This window comes from Staurois parvus, unplaced genomic scaffold (assembly GCF_062004578.1).
Source record: "Staurois parvus isolate SC_StPar_1 unplaced genomic scaffold, SC_StPar_1.0 ptg000298l, whole genome shotgun sequence".
In the NCBI taxonomy this organism is placed as follows: domain Eukaryota; kingdom Metazoa; phylum Chordata; class Amphibia; order Anura; family Ranidae; genus Staurois; species Staurois parvus.
In genome coordinates this window covers 8,243,149-8,255,548 of record NW_028318094.1, presented here as the reverse complement: position 1 = coordinate 8,255,548, position 12,400 = coordinate 8,243,149, and the positions used below count along the sequence as shown (strand labels likewise).

General features: G+C 41.8%; 1 long non-coding RNA gene across 1 annotated transcript; it reads left to right on the top strand.

Annotated features, from left to right (window-relative positions):
• Nucleotides 1–10,644: 10,644 nt before the first annotated feature.
• On the top strand, nt 10,645–12,400 carry LOC149458036 (uncharacterized). The gene is made up of 2 exons (XR_016313533.1): nt 10,645–11,930; nt 11,993–12,400. It is a non-coding gene; the product is annotated as an uncharacterized LOC149458036 (long non-coding RNA).

Genomic DNA, 12,400 nt, shown 5'->3' with positions numbered 1-12,400 from the left:
TGTATGACTTATTTGAAGCGTTTTTGAGAATAAGGATTTATATTTTTAGCAGCGTTTTTTATTGGGTCTTATTATTGTCTTTCTACAGGTTTTATAAAAAAAATCACCCCAACAACAAAACATTTCAGAGATATGTATATTTAGTTGCTGCACTCATTGGATTTTCAGGGCTTCTGGATAGCAATATTATTATTATTATTATTATTATACAGTATTTATAAAGCGCCGATAGTTCGCTCAGCGCTGTACATTACAAAGGGGGACAGAACATGTGACAGAACAATAACAATACAATGCAAAACATGAGGGGATTGAGGGCCCTGCTCTTTCGAGCTTACAATCTAGGAGGGAGGGGGTGGTGGCACAGGAGGAGATAGCTGTGGGGGATGGAGTGGTAGGAAGAGTGGGGGAGGTCGGCAAGTTAGCAGGGGGTGGGGTAGGCTTCCCTGAAGAGATGGGTTTTCAGGGTGTGCCTAAAGGAGAGGAGAGTAGGTGATAATCTGATGGGTTGGGGCAGGGAGTTCCAGAGGATGGGTGCCACCCTGGAGAAGTCCTGGAGGCGGGCATGGGAGGAGGAGACCAGGGAACTAGAGAGAAGGAGGTCTTGTGAGGAGCGGAGTGTGCGTGCTGGGCGGTACTTGGATATTAGGTCAGTGATGTAGTACGGGGCAGTGTGGTGGACGGCTTTGTACGTCAGTGTTAGGATTTTGAATATGATCCATTGCGCAATCGGAAGCCAGTGGAGGGATTGGCAGAGGGGGGTGGCAGAGATGGAGTGGTTGGAAAGGTGAATGAGTCTGGCTGCCGTATTCAGGATGGACTGAAGCGGGGATAGCCAGCGGCAAGGCAGGCCAGTAAGGAGGGAGTTGCAGTAGTTGAGTCGTGATATGATGAGGGAGTGGATGAACTGTTTAGTGGTTTCTGGGGTTAGGACCGTGTGTATTTTGGCGATGTTGCGGAGGTGGAGTCTGCACAAGTTTGTTAAAGATTGGACTTGGGGCTGGAAGGATAGGTTGGAATCCAGAATGACACCAAGTACTCTGGCCTGTGGGGCGGGTTTGATGGTGGCGTTGTTGGACATAATGGAGAAGTGTCAGGGAATGGGAAGATCGCTGCGGCGATCGAATCCGCACATGCGTAGAGTCCTGACAAAACTTACAGGCAGGCGGGCACTAGGACCCAGGCACGCCTGTCACCAATGACTGCGCCGGGCAAGCATTAGGACCCAGGAGCGCCTGTCAGGAGTCGGGCGGGCTATTTAAACCCAGCTCTTGCAATGCTCAAGTGCCGTATGGTCTTTCCTGTGTTCCTGTGAGTTTACTTTGCTGCTGACCCTGCCTGATCCTGATCTGCTGACTTCTCCTGCTCTGACCCCTGACTTGCCTGACTATTCTCCTGCCTGCTCCTGCACTTTTGATCTCCTGTTGCCAAACCCGGACCGTGACCCGTTTATTCTTCTGCCTGCTGTTTTGTACCGACCTGCTCCGCTGTTACCGACCTGGCCTGTCTGACCTCGCTTACTCTACCTCCTCACATCAGACTCTCACCTGCTGCGTACCACCGACAGGTGCCTCTACCACAGCTGGTTGCACCCAGGGGTCGCGACCTGGTCTCGGCTTGCTCCAAGTCCATCCCCACCATCAGGGGCTCTGGTGAACAAGCAGGTCGGAACTTAGATTCCGCGCCCTGGGAAATTCTGGTCTGTGGAACGCTAGAGGCTACCACTGGCTGGTCCCTAACAAGAAGTCAATGGGGGGTGGTGTCTGGGCTGGGGGGAAGACAAGAAACTCGGTCTTGGAGAGGTTCAGTTTAAGGAAGTGGAGCGACATCCAGTCTGATATGTCGCTCAGTAGGTGTGTGATTCAGGCAGAGACTGAGGGGGTGAGGTGGGGGGTTGAGAGATAGATTTGTGTGTCGTCGGCATATAGGTGGTAGTTGAAGCCGTGAGAGAGTATGAGTTGGCCAAGGGAGGAGGTGTAGATGGAGAAGAGAATGGGCCCGAGGACGGAGCCGTGAGGGACCCCAACAGAGAGGGGGAGTGAGGGGGAGGTGGTAACATTATAGGTAACGCTGAAAGAGCGTTGTGACAGGTAGGATGAGAGCCAGGAGAGAGCAGAATCTCTGAGGCCGAGGGAGTGTAGTTTTTTGAGGAGGAGGGGGTGGTCGACTGTGTCGAAGGCCGCAGAGAGGTCAAGGAGTAGGAGCACTGAATAGTGGCCATTAGCTTTGGCGGTTAGGTCGTTGGAGAGTTTGAGTAAGGCAGTTTCGGTGGAGTGTAGGTTACGGAAGCCGGACTGTAGGGGTCGAGGAGGTTGTTGTTGTCGTTGAGGTGAGAGCTTAGGCGGGTGTAGACTAGGCAGTATAAAGTATGTACAATATGTACAATGTGTACAAAAATCTATAGGTGCTGAAATATGTCTGCCTGCACTTGTGTGACGTTAACAGTTTATCCTTTCCTGGTGGAGGGAGGTTAACGCTTAGCTTTCTGGGTAGAGAAAATATTCCGAGTTGTCACCTTTATCCTTTCCTGGTGGAGGGAGGTTAACGCTTAGCTTTCTGGGTAGAAAAAATGCCCTGAATTGTCACTTGTTGCTGGGATGCACTATATTAGCAATGCTGCTTCAGTAGGGAACCAAGGGCATGTCAATATCCAAAATGAATAGTGATGGGTAGGCAAATAAAAGGAGTTCTAAAAGCAGGTAGTGTGAACAAAATGTAACACATTTTTTTTTAGGCAATTGCTAAGAAGATCCATATTTTAACTGGACTGGTCACAGCATCAAATTGGAGTCATTTGATGTAATAAAGTACCAGATGTCTTAGTCTTAATACTTGCACAGGTCATGCTATAGGTGCTTAAAATGTTACTAAATCCACAACAGTAAAATCAGTCTGTATATGCAGTAAAGCATGCTTGTTATACTCACTGTGGAACCTAAGGGGTTAATCCTCTGCTAAAAAGACTGTTTGATCTTTTCTTCTCTGCCCCTCCTCTTGTTCAAATGCCCACGCTGATAAGACAGACTGAACCATACGCTTCTGCACATGCTCAGTTTAGTGTGTATTGCTAGAGAGGTTTTTTTTTTTTCCTTTGGAGAGTGCATGTGATTAGCACAGGGCCAATCAGCACTGTCCAGACAGAGGTCAGGGGATTTCCATCCTCCTAGAGAAGTCCTCCTACAAGCTTTAACCAGTGCTCAGCTGAAGTCACAAGACTGCTCTAACTGCTGATGAGAAAAGGTATTTAGCAGTTTATATTTACTAAAATAATCGCATTTCTATGTTCTGTGTACTGAGGGAGACCAGATATAGTGAATGTAGGGTCTTGGGTTTAGTAACACTTTAAAGCTCAACTTTGGTCTCATTCATGTCTGACCTAATGTTATACTTCTGTCCATCTAAACTTCTTTAATAGTTTTGTTAGTTTGTGAGCTGCAAAAATGATAAATCCAGTATATTTCTACTTGTGACGTCATCAGTGGTCCACTGAGTTCACAGTTATACTCAGATGTCTGGAGGAGGGTCTGTTGAGCTGCATCATATAATTTCCTCCTGTTTGCTGGGACTTCATATCCCATGATTCCTAGAAACTGCTACCTGTCCTTAGACAAAATTGCAGAGTGGGCAGGTAACAGTGAGTGGGCTTATCATAGCAGCACTGTAATAATGCCACCTAGAGCATGCAAGTGGGATTACAGCTTCATTACAGTGGAGAGAACTACACAGGGGTTGTGAGGGGACTGGTTCCCTTGCAGATAAGCAATGGGTGGTCACGATCCCTAGAACAGGAAATATTGATAAAATGCAATGAAGCAGCAAGTTTAATAGAAGATATCCCTGTATATGTTGGAAAATGAATTGTGCAAAATGCACCAAGAAAAAAGGTACATTAATACACTGTTTGATTCTAGAGTTGCATGCAGATTTTCAGTGTTGCTGTATTCAAACTTTCATAAGGCTCTGTTTACATAGGGATTTTGCCACAGTGTGATTCCCAGTGGCGGAAATCTACTAAAGTGCATCCACCTGCAATCACCTGTGTGAACAGGTGTGTGGTGAATCAGATTCCACTGGGATTCACACCATAGGTAAATGCCCATGTGATATGGAACATAAACTTAAGAGAAGTCTCAAACTATCTGCAGGCCAGAAAAACAGAGTGGACACAATATTCTTCTTTATTGCCTTTATTGATCAGCAAAAAAAAAAGAATTGTAGAGCCTTACCCATACCTCTATTGTACAGTACAGGATACAGGCGACTTATACAAACCATGGGTTATAGGCACGTACCTTGATGTGATTGGACACTGGTAAGCTTTTAGGAACACGCTGCCCTGAGGCACCTCTCGTAATACCCTATCCCACTTGTGAGTCCTTTTTCTAGTGTCAGAAGATGATGGACCTCTTCTTGTGGAGAAATCAGCTTCACTAGTTTATTTTTCTTTATTATTTTCCTTAGAATTCTTCAATCAACACCTCCCTGTCTTTTAATGCCTAAGCAGAAGCAATGTATTCAGTTTGGTGCAACATCAGTAAAACCTTGGGAGCCGTACCCAAATCCTACACTGTGGGGACAGCCTGTAATGTTGCTTGGGCTATTGCTGTGGTTGATCCTGTCCTAAACAAACATTTTACTGTACCCACTGAAAATGTTCATTTTTCAAAGATTCTGCAGATAGAACATTTGAGACACTTCTAAAAGCTCTATTTCACATAGCAGGCCCACCCCTGCAACCAGCACTAGCTGCTCTTTCTGTATGTCAACTGCAGCTAAATTGACTAGAAGAATGAACAACCAGCATGACCTTGTGTTTCAGGATTGTGCTGTTGCAGAATTATTATAGCAATTGGAAGACATCTGTTTTCTGAGGGATTCAATCAGTCCATAAAAGAGACCATAGGTGGGAAAGCTTTACTTTCACAGTAGAAGGTTCCAAAATCACCTTCCTTAGAAACCCTTAGCTCCTCTAACCGCAGAGCTATTGTATGCTCTAATCAGGCTTCAGCTTCAAATCCTAAGTTCAGCCCTCCCTTTCAGCACAAGGCTTTGCCCACAAAGGCCACCAAGCCTTCCACAAAGCCCCAAGGGACTCCCTTACTTCTAAGAGTGGGGGGACATCTGTTAGTTTGCTTCTCTCAGGGTCACACAAGTTCCAGACCTGTTGTTTCAAAGGTGTACAAAATACAGTTCAAAACTCTAGCACATCACCAATTAATTCTTTAAAATCAGCCAAAAGGACCAAGGACAGTTAGATTTGCATAGTGCCTTGAAACACCTCTTGTCCCAAGGAGCAGTTGTGCCAGTATGTCACAAGAGAGGTTCCAAGGATTTTACTTAAACCTGTTCAAAGACCAAAGTGGGGTATTCATCCTATTTTGGATTTAAAATACCTCAACAAATGACTGCAAATAACACAATTTCACATGGAATTTGTAAGGGCAGTAATTGCCTCTCTGAGATAGGAGACATCCAAGATGCCTATCAGCATATTGCTATTTCCCCACCTCATCAATAATGTCTACGCTCTGTGGTGGCAGACAACCACTTCCAGTTCATTGCACTGCCTATCCTCTGCTCCCAGGGTGTTCACAAAGGTCTTGCAACCCTTGCTTGCCCTTCTCAGAATTCAGGGCATCCAAGTCACAGGTTATGTAGACAACCTTCTCCTGAAGGAGTCATATCCCTTGCAGCTCTCAGATAATATCCATAAGTCCATGCATCTGCTCTAGGCTTTTGACTGGGTGATCAACGTCAACAAATCTGCTCTCCAGCCTTACCTTCACCTGGAATACTTGTATCTAATCCTGGACACATCCCAAGCAAAAGTCTTCCTCCTAGAAAAAACTAAGATCCAAGAGAAATCCCACAGTGAGATTGGCCATAACAGTTTTAAGCCTAATGGCCATCTCCTTTCAGGAAGTAACATTTGTTTTGTTTACATTCAACAACTCTACAACAAAACATTTTGTCAGCATGGACAACTTGACTTACCCATGCTCCCATCCAGCCAAGCAAGAACCTGGACTTTTGTTCATACTTTCTCAAAGTTTTACTAGGTGGACATCCAAGTCTTCTGCAGATGCAGCTTTTAGCTGCAAGGTTCTTGCAGTGGCACTCTAAACTTGGGTCCATGACCCCTGTTGATTTGTTGGGCTTGTTGGCACAGTTCCATTTGCCTAGTTGTTGCCCAACCTTTATATCCATTGCTTGGGATGTCCCATGGTGTATTAATAAGTTGCCTGTGCCCTGTACTGTACGATTAAGATAACAGGAATTGTTCCCAGTATATTCCTTGGAGTACAGTACAGGCCACAAGCACCCTGCCTTACTCTGCATTGCGTGTTATAAAACTGAGGACTCATGGAGAGAGGTTGGGTTATAGGAGAGGTACCCCAGAGGGGTGTGTCCTGAAAGGCTTGTAAGTGTCCAATCAAGGTACATGCTTATAACTCATGTTGTATGAATAAGTTGTCTGTGTCGTATACTATACCCCAAGATGGTAATTCCAGGGTAAGCCAAAATATTTTTTTTAGGCTTTCTGTGGTTTGGGGTTTCCGCAAGAAAAATATCTACAGTTGTATATTTTGCCAGCAGTGACATCTTCTGTTAAAATGTGATACTATGAGCATCCAGAAATTCTGATTCCTAATTTGACTTTTTTTGTGGTTAGAGTGATGTTGTACAATCAGTTCATCAAGATGAGTCGACAGAACTTCTGTTTTTGGACATCCTTTTAGGGTCCATTTGGACCTCTTTGTTCTTGTATGTTTCATTAACACACACATTAACTTGTTTTATTGCAGACTATTTATTTTGAATGGGCTGCCAATGCACAAGTACAAACTGAAATATGGACACACAGCATTTTTCCAATGTAGGGCATTACCATTAATTGTGGTGCAATGCAATGAATGTGTTTTGGAGCTGCATTGCAGTGCATCTATGTGCCATTGAAAATGAATGGCCCTTCAAAGTGCTAACGCACAAACGTTAACATGCAATGGCGCAACATACCACAAAGATGGGTTTTCGCCCTTAAAAAGAAAAAAATTGCTAAGTAATAATAAAAATAAAACTATTTTGATAATAAGTATTTTTCAGCTTGGTGCCCAAAACCTAACTACTTGATTGCCAAAGGAAACCGGACAATAAAACACATCCCATGCTACTTTATCCCTTAATTACCTTAATTTTTAAAATTTTGGGGAAATGCAACTACATCACACCATTTTTAATTGCCCTTATAACTAGTTTTTTAATCTAAAACAAAAAATGTGCTACATCTTAAATAGATTTTTGATATCTTATAGCTAGATTTGTCAGTTAAAGTGCATCTCAAAGACCCTTGACCGAGGAATTCTTGTCTTAAAAAAATTAAGCAATGAATAGTTGCAAGAAAAATCAATAGTCAGCATTCAGAATATGACCTATAGGAGCTGTTGTGCTAGGTTATTGTAATCCTAATGTAATGATGACTGTTGGCAGAGAAGTGTTATTCCTACCATGAAGTTCCCATTGATATGTTTGTGCTCTTAGTCCTGTGCAATTTTTGGGCCACTGTTCCTCGTCAAGAGTGCCGCCTATGCCCACCCTTTCTGTACCTCTCCTCTATTCATAAAAGCTGTGCTATAGATTCCATCAATAAAAAAATACTCAGTGAATGGAGGAGACTACCTATTGTCCATTCATAGATTGCTTTTAATTACAAGAGTCCATAGTATAGCTTCTATGAATAGGGGAGAGGAGTGGAAAGGATAGGCATAGTTGGCACTCCTGATTAGTCAACTACACAAAAATGGCAACTGTCCCAACCTATAACCAGCCTTAGCAGTAAGGTGCACATGGAAGGCCAATGCACAGACAAAACAAGGATTTCCCAGCAACACTTACCAGGCAGCCTGCGAAACAATCAATATGGCCCTGTCTAACAGTTTGCAATAAAAAACAGAGGGTTTTGTTTGCACACATTCGTAAATACATGCATAAGCCACAGTCCCACGTTAAGGGTCCTCTGTATACTGTGGCCTAACTAAATTTTTCAAAGCCTCCATAGTAGGAGCACATGTACGAATAGATAGGTTAAGGGCAGGTGTGCCTGGAGGAGCCAATCCCTCCTTAAAGATACAGGGATTCACATGATGCCCAGCTATACAAAATGACAGGAAAAGCATCCAGTGCGTCCAGATTAGCCAACTACACAAAAATGGCAACCATCCCAACCTATGACCAGCATTAGCAGTAAGGTGCACATGGAAGGGCAATGCACATCAAAGACAAAAAAAGATTTCCCAGCAACACTTACCAGCCAGCCTGTGAAACAACCAATATGGCCGTGTCTATCAGTTTGTGTATAGCTGGGCATCATGTGCTTCCCTGTACCTTTAAGGAGGGATTGGCTCCTCCAGGCACACCTGCCCTTAACCTATCCATTGATACATGTGCTCCTACTATGGATGCTCTGGAAATTTTAGTTAGGTCCACAGTATACAGAGGACCCTTGACGTGGGACTGTGGCTTACGCATGTATTTATGACCGTGTGTAAACAAAACCCTTTGTTTTTAATGCAAACTGTTAGGGCCATATTGATTGTTTCGCAGGCTGGCTGGTAAGTGTAGCTGGCAAATCCTTTTTTTGTCACTCCTGATTATTGCCTACAACAGTTCCAGTGGCTGTATTAATGGAAGATTTCAATTAGGAGAGATGGCACCAGTAAAAGGGACACTTGTGCTTTTTTCTTTTTTAACTAAAACGAAGAGATAGGTTCACCTTTCTGAACATGTTACACCCAAATTTAGGGTATAACATGTACATGTTCAGAATCAGACTCCTCTCCTTTCAATCCCTCCTTGTGGTAGTGAGCCAGGGATCTTCTCCCAGTACTTGCTGCCACAATTCAAAAAAAATCGCTGCCATGTGGGGCGCCGCCCACACAGCCACGTCATTGATTCACAGATCCCTGTGAATCAATGAACTACAAGTACCAATATCTTTTGCGGATGTCGGCTCGTAGTTCCCAATGAACTACCACGGTGCTGTGGAGCGCTGTGGTAGTTCATTGAGTCTTCCTGTCAAACTGTGTAAAACTGCCTGCCTATAATGTACGGGCAGACAGCTCACACTGACAATCCGCAGGAAACCTGCATACTACCAGCGATCAGCAAATGCTTTCCAGGCTCCTAAAACAAAGAATGGTAAATGCGCATTTTTTTTACCTGCAAAAAAATATGCATTATTTTTTGTTAAAACGTGAACTTATCCTTTAACTGCAGTGCATAGATGTGAACCAGCTACACAGGAAAGGATATCTAATTGTAATGCATTTTTTTGCAGCAAAATGCATGTTTGCACAATTATGAATAGGCCCTAAATCAAAACACAAAAACAATAATTAATATATTGCAATTTACCAGTCCCTAGATGTTGTGACTGCATTCATTTTCACATTTCAGGCTGAGAACAAGTATAGAAAATGCCCGATGATCTTTCCAGAATGGCATTGTCCTGGTTACTTCTTGAACTTGGAAGAAAGAACAATATATCTTTATTGTGTAAACTACTGACCCCATCAATCCACCATGTAATGGTCCTTAACCTCCCTAGTGGTCTGATTATGTCCATATTTCTGTGCTCAAAGCGGTATATTTTTTTGCATGGAAATATGTAGTTTTTTTATTGTAGGCCTGTAATTTTGAGGAATAATTCACTGAAATCTGTCTGAACAAGAGTCTAGTAAACATCCCGAGTATGTTAAAATTCGAAACACGAAATCATAAATTATAATTTAATAAATAATCATAAAAAATAATCTAATAATAAATTTAATTCAATAATATAATCAAACCAAAAACACTGAAATTTGAAATATAGCGCCAAGTTCGCACATCACGGAGCAAAGTCGCAAAATCGTTTTCAGCTACACTTGGGAATACACTGCAGCACTTCTCCAGCAATCCCTGCAGCACTTACCTTGTCCTGCGCTCCCATGATGTCCTCCCTGCAGTGTCCTCGGCCATCTCTTCTGGCCAATGCCGGCATCCATCTTCCGAGTTCCGTTCCCTGCGAGCTTCGGGACGTACGGGGGACGAAAACGGCGGGAAATTCAAAAATGTAAAAATTTTACATTCACTCAATACACTAAAATCACATAGTATAACATTACTGTATCAAACCATTTCACATACATTTCGTCTCTTGTGCTTTGTCCTGTGCCCTGCCTGCATTTTTACCGTTTTTTCTGCCTGGAAACTGAGAAGTGTCCATTGCGTCCAAAAAGCGTCCCTTTAGGTCAAAAGCGGTTTTAGACCAGCTAGAGAACAGCGATAGTAAATTAGAACCACTTGCAGAATTGAGTGATAATGATTCGTGGGGAAATTTGTCATCAGACACTGAAAACGATTTTGCGACTGAACTCAGCGATGGGCGAACTTGGCGCTATATTTCAAATTGCAGTGTTTTTGGTTTGATTACATTATTGAATTAAATGTATTATTATATTATTATTTTTATGATTATTTATTATATTATAATTTATGATTTTGTGTTTCAAATTTTATCATACCCAGAATGTTTACTAGACTCTTGTTCGGACAGATTTCAGTAAGTTATTGCTAAGAATTACAGGCCTACAATAAAAAAACAACATATTTCCATTGAAAACAATGTACTGCTTTGAGCACAGAAATACTGACATAATCAGACCGCTAGGGAGGTTATTGACGACAGACATGCTTCAAGTCCAGCCTATGTGACAACCGTGGCTGCCCCATATACACAATGGAGAAATAAGTGTACGCAAAAAGGGACATGAAGTGTGTTATTCACAGGATTACAAGGAGAAAATAAAAAGAACTCCACATCTGAGGACTAGTGAACTGCAATATATTGCATTTTAGTTTTGGCTTTAGATACACTTTAATCGACAGAATGATAAATGTTATTTTTACAGCAGTCATTTACATAAGAAGTCTTTCTGGTTTGTAGGATAAAGCAGGTGTGATCTTTTCAGATACGTTCAACTATAAAAAGTATGATCTCAGATATGTTAAACTATAACAGGTATGATCTTCTCAGATATGTTCAACTATAAGAGGTACGATCTCAGATATGTTCAACTATAAGAGGTACGATCTCAGATGTGTTCAACTATAAGAGGTACGATCTCAGATGTGTTCAACTATAAGAGGTATGATCTCAGATATGTTCAACTATATGAGGTATGATCTTCTCAGATATGTATAACTATAAGAGGTATGATCTCAGGTATGTTCAACTATAAGAGGTATGATCACAGATATGTTCAACTATAAGAGGTATGATCACAGATATGTTCAACTATAAGAGGTATGATTTTCTCAGATATGTCCAACTATAAGAGGTATGATCTTCTCAGATATTTTCAACTATAAGAGGTATGATCTTCTTAGATATGTTCAACTATAAGAGGAATATTCTTCTCAGATATGTTCAACTATAAGAGGTATGATCTCAGATATGTTCAACTATAAGAGGTACGATCTCAGATATGTTCAACTATAAGAGGTATGGTCTCAGATGTGTTCAACTATGAGGTATGATCTCAGATGTGTTCAACTATATGAGGTATGATCTTCTCAGATATGTTCAACTATAAGAGGTATGATCTCAGATATGTTCAACTATAAGAGGTATGATCACAGATATGTTCAACTATAAGAGGTATGATCTTCTCAGATATGTCCAACTATACGAGGTATGATCTTCTCAGATATGTCCAATTATAAGAGGCATGATCTCAGATATGTTCAACTTTAAGAGGTATGATCTTCTCAGATATGTCCAACTATAAGAGGTGTGATCTTCTCAGATATGTCCAACTATAAGAGGTGTGATCTTCTCAGATATGTCCAACTATAAGAGGTATGATCTCAGATATGTCCAATTATAAGAGGTATGATCTTCTCAGATATGTCCAATTATAAGAGGTATGATCTTCTCAGATATGTCCAAGAGGTATGATCTCAGATATGTCCAACTATAAGAGGTGTGATCTTCTCAGATATGTCCAACTATAAGAGGTGTGATCTTCTCAGATATGTCCAGCTATAAGAGGTATGATCTTTTCAGATAAGTTCAACTATAACAGGTATGATCTTTTCAGATAAGTTCAACTATAACAGGTATGATCTTTTCAGATAAGTTCAACTATAAGAGGTGTGATCTTCTCAGATATGTTCAACTATAACAGGTATGATCTTCTCAGATATGTTCAACTATTATTTTTTTCATCTCAATTTATTTTATGCATTTTCCTCTCTGCAATGTACTGGATGATTTTCAAACAGCTTTGTATTCTGTAACGACAACACACCTTGTTTGTGGCAGATCTTGTGGTGCACAAAATAAACTTATTCAAAGAAA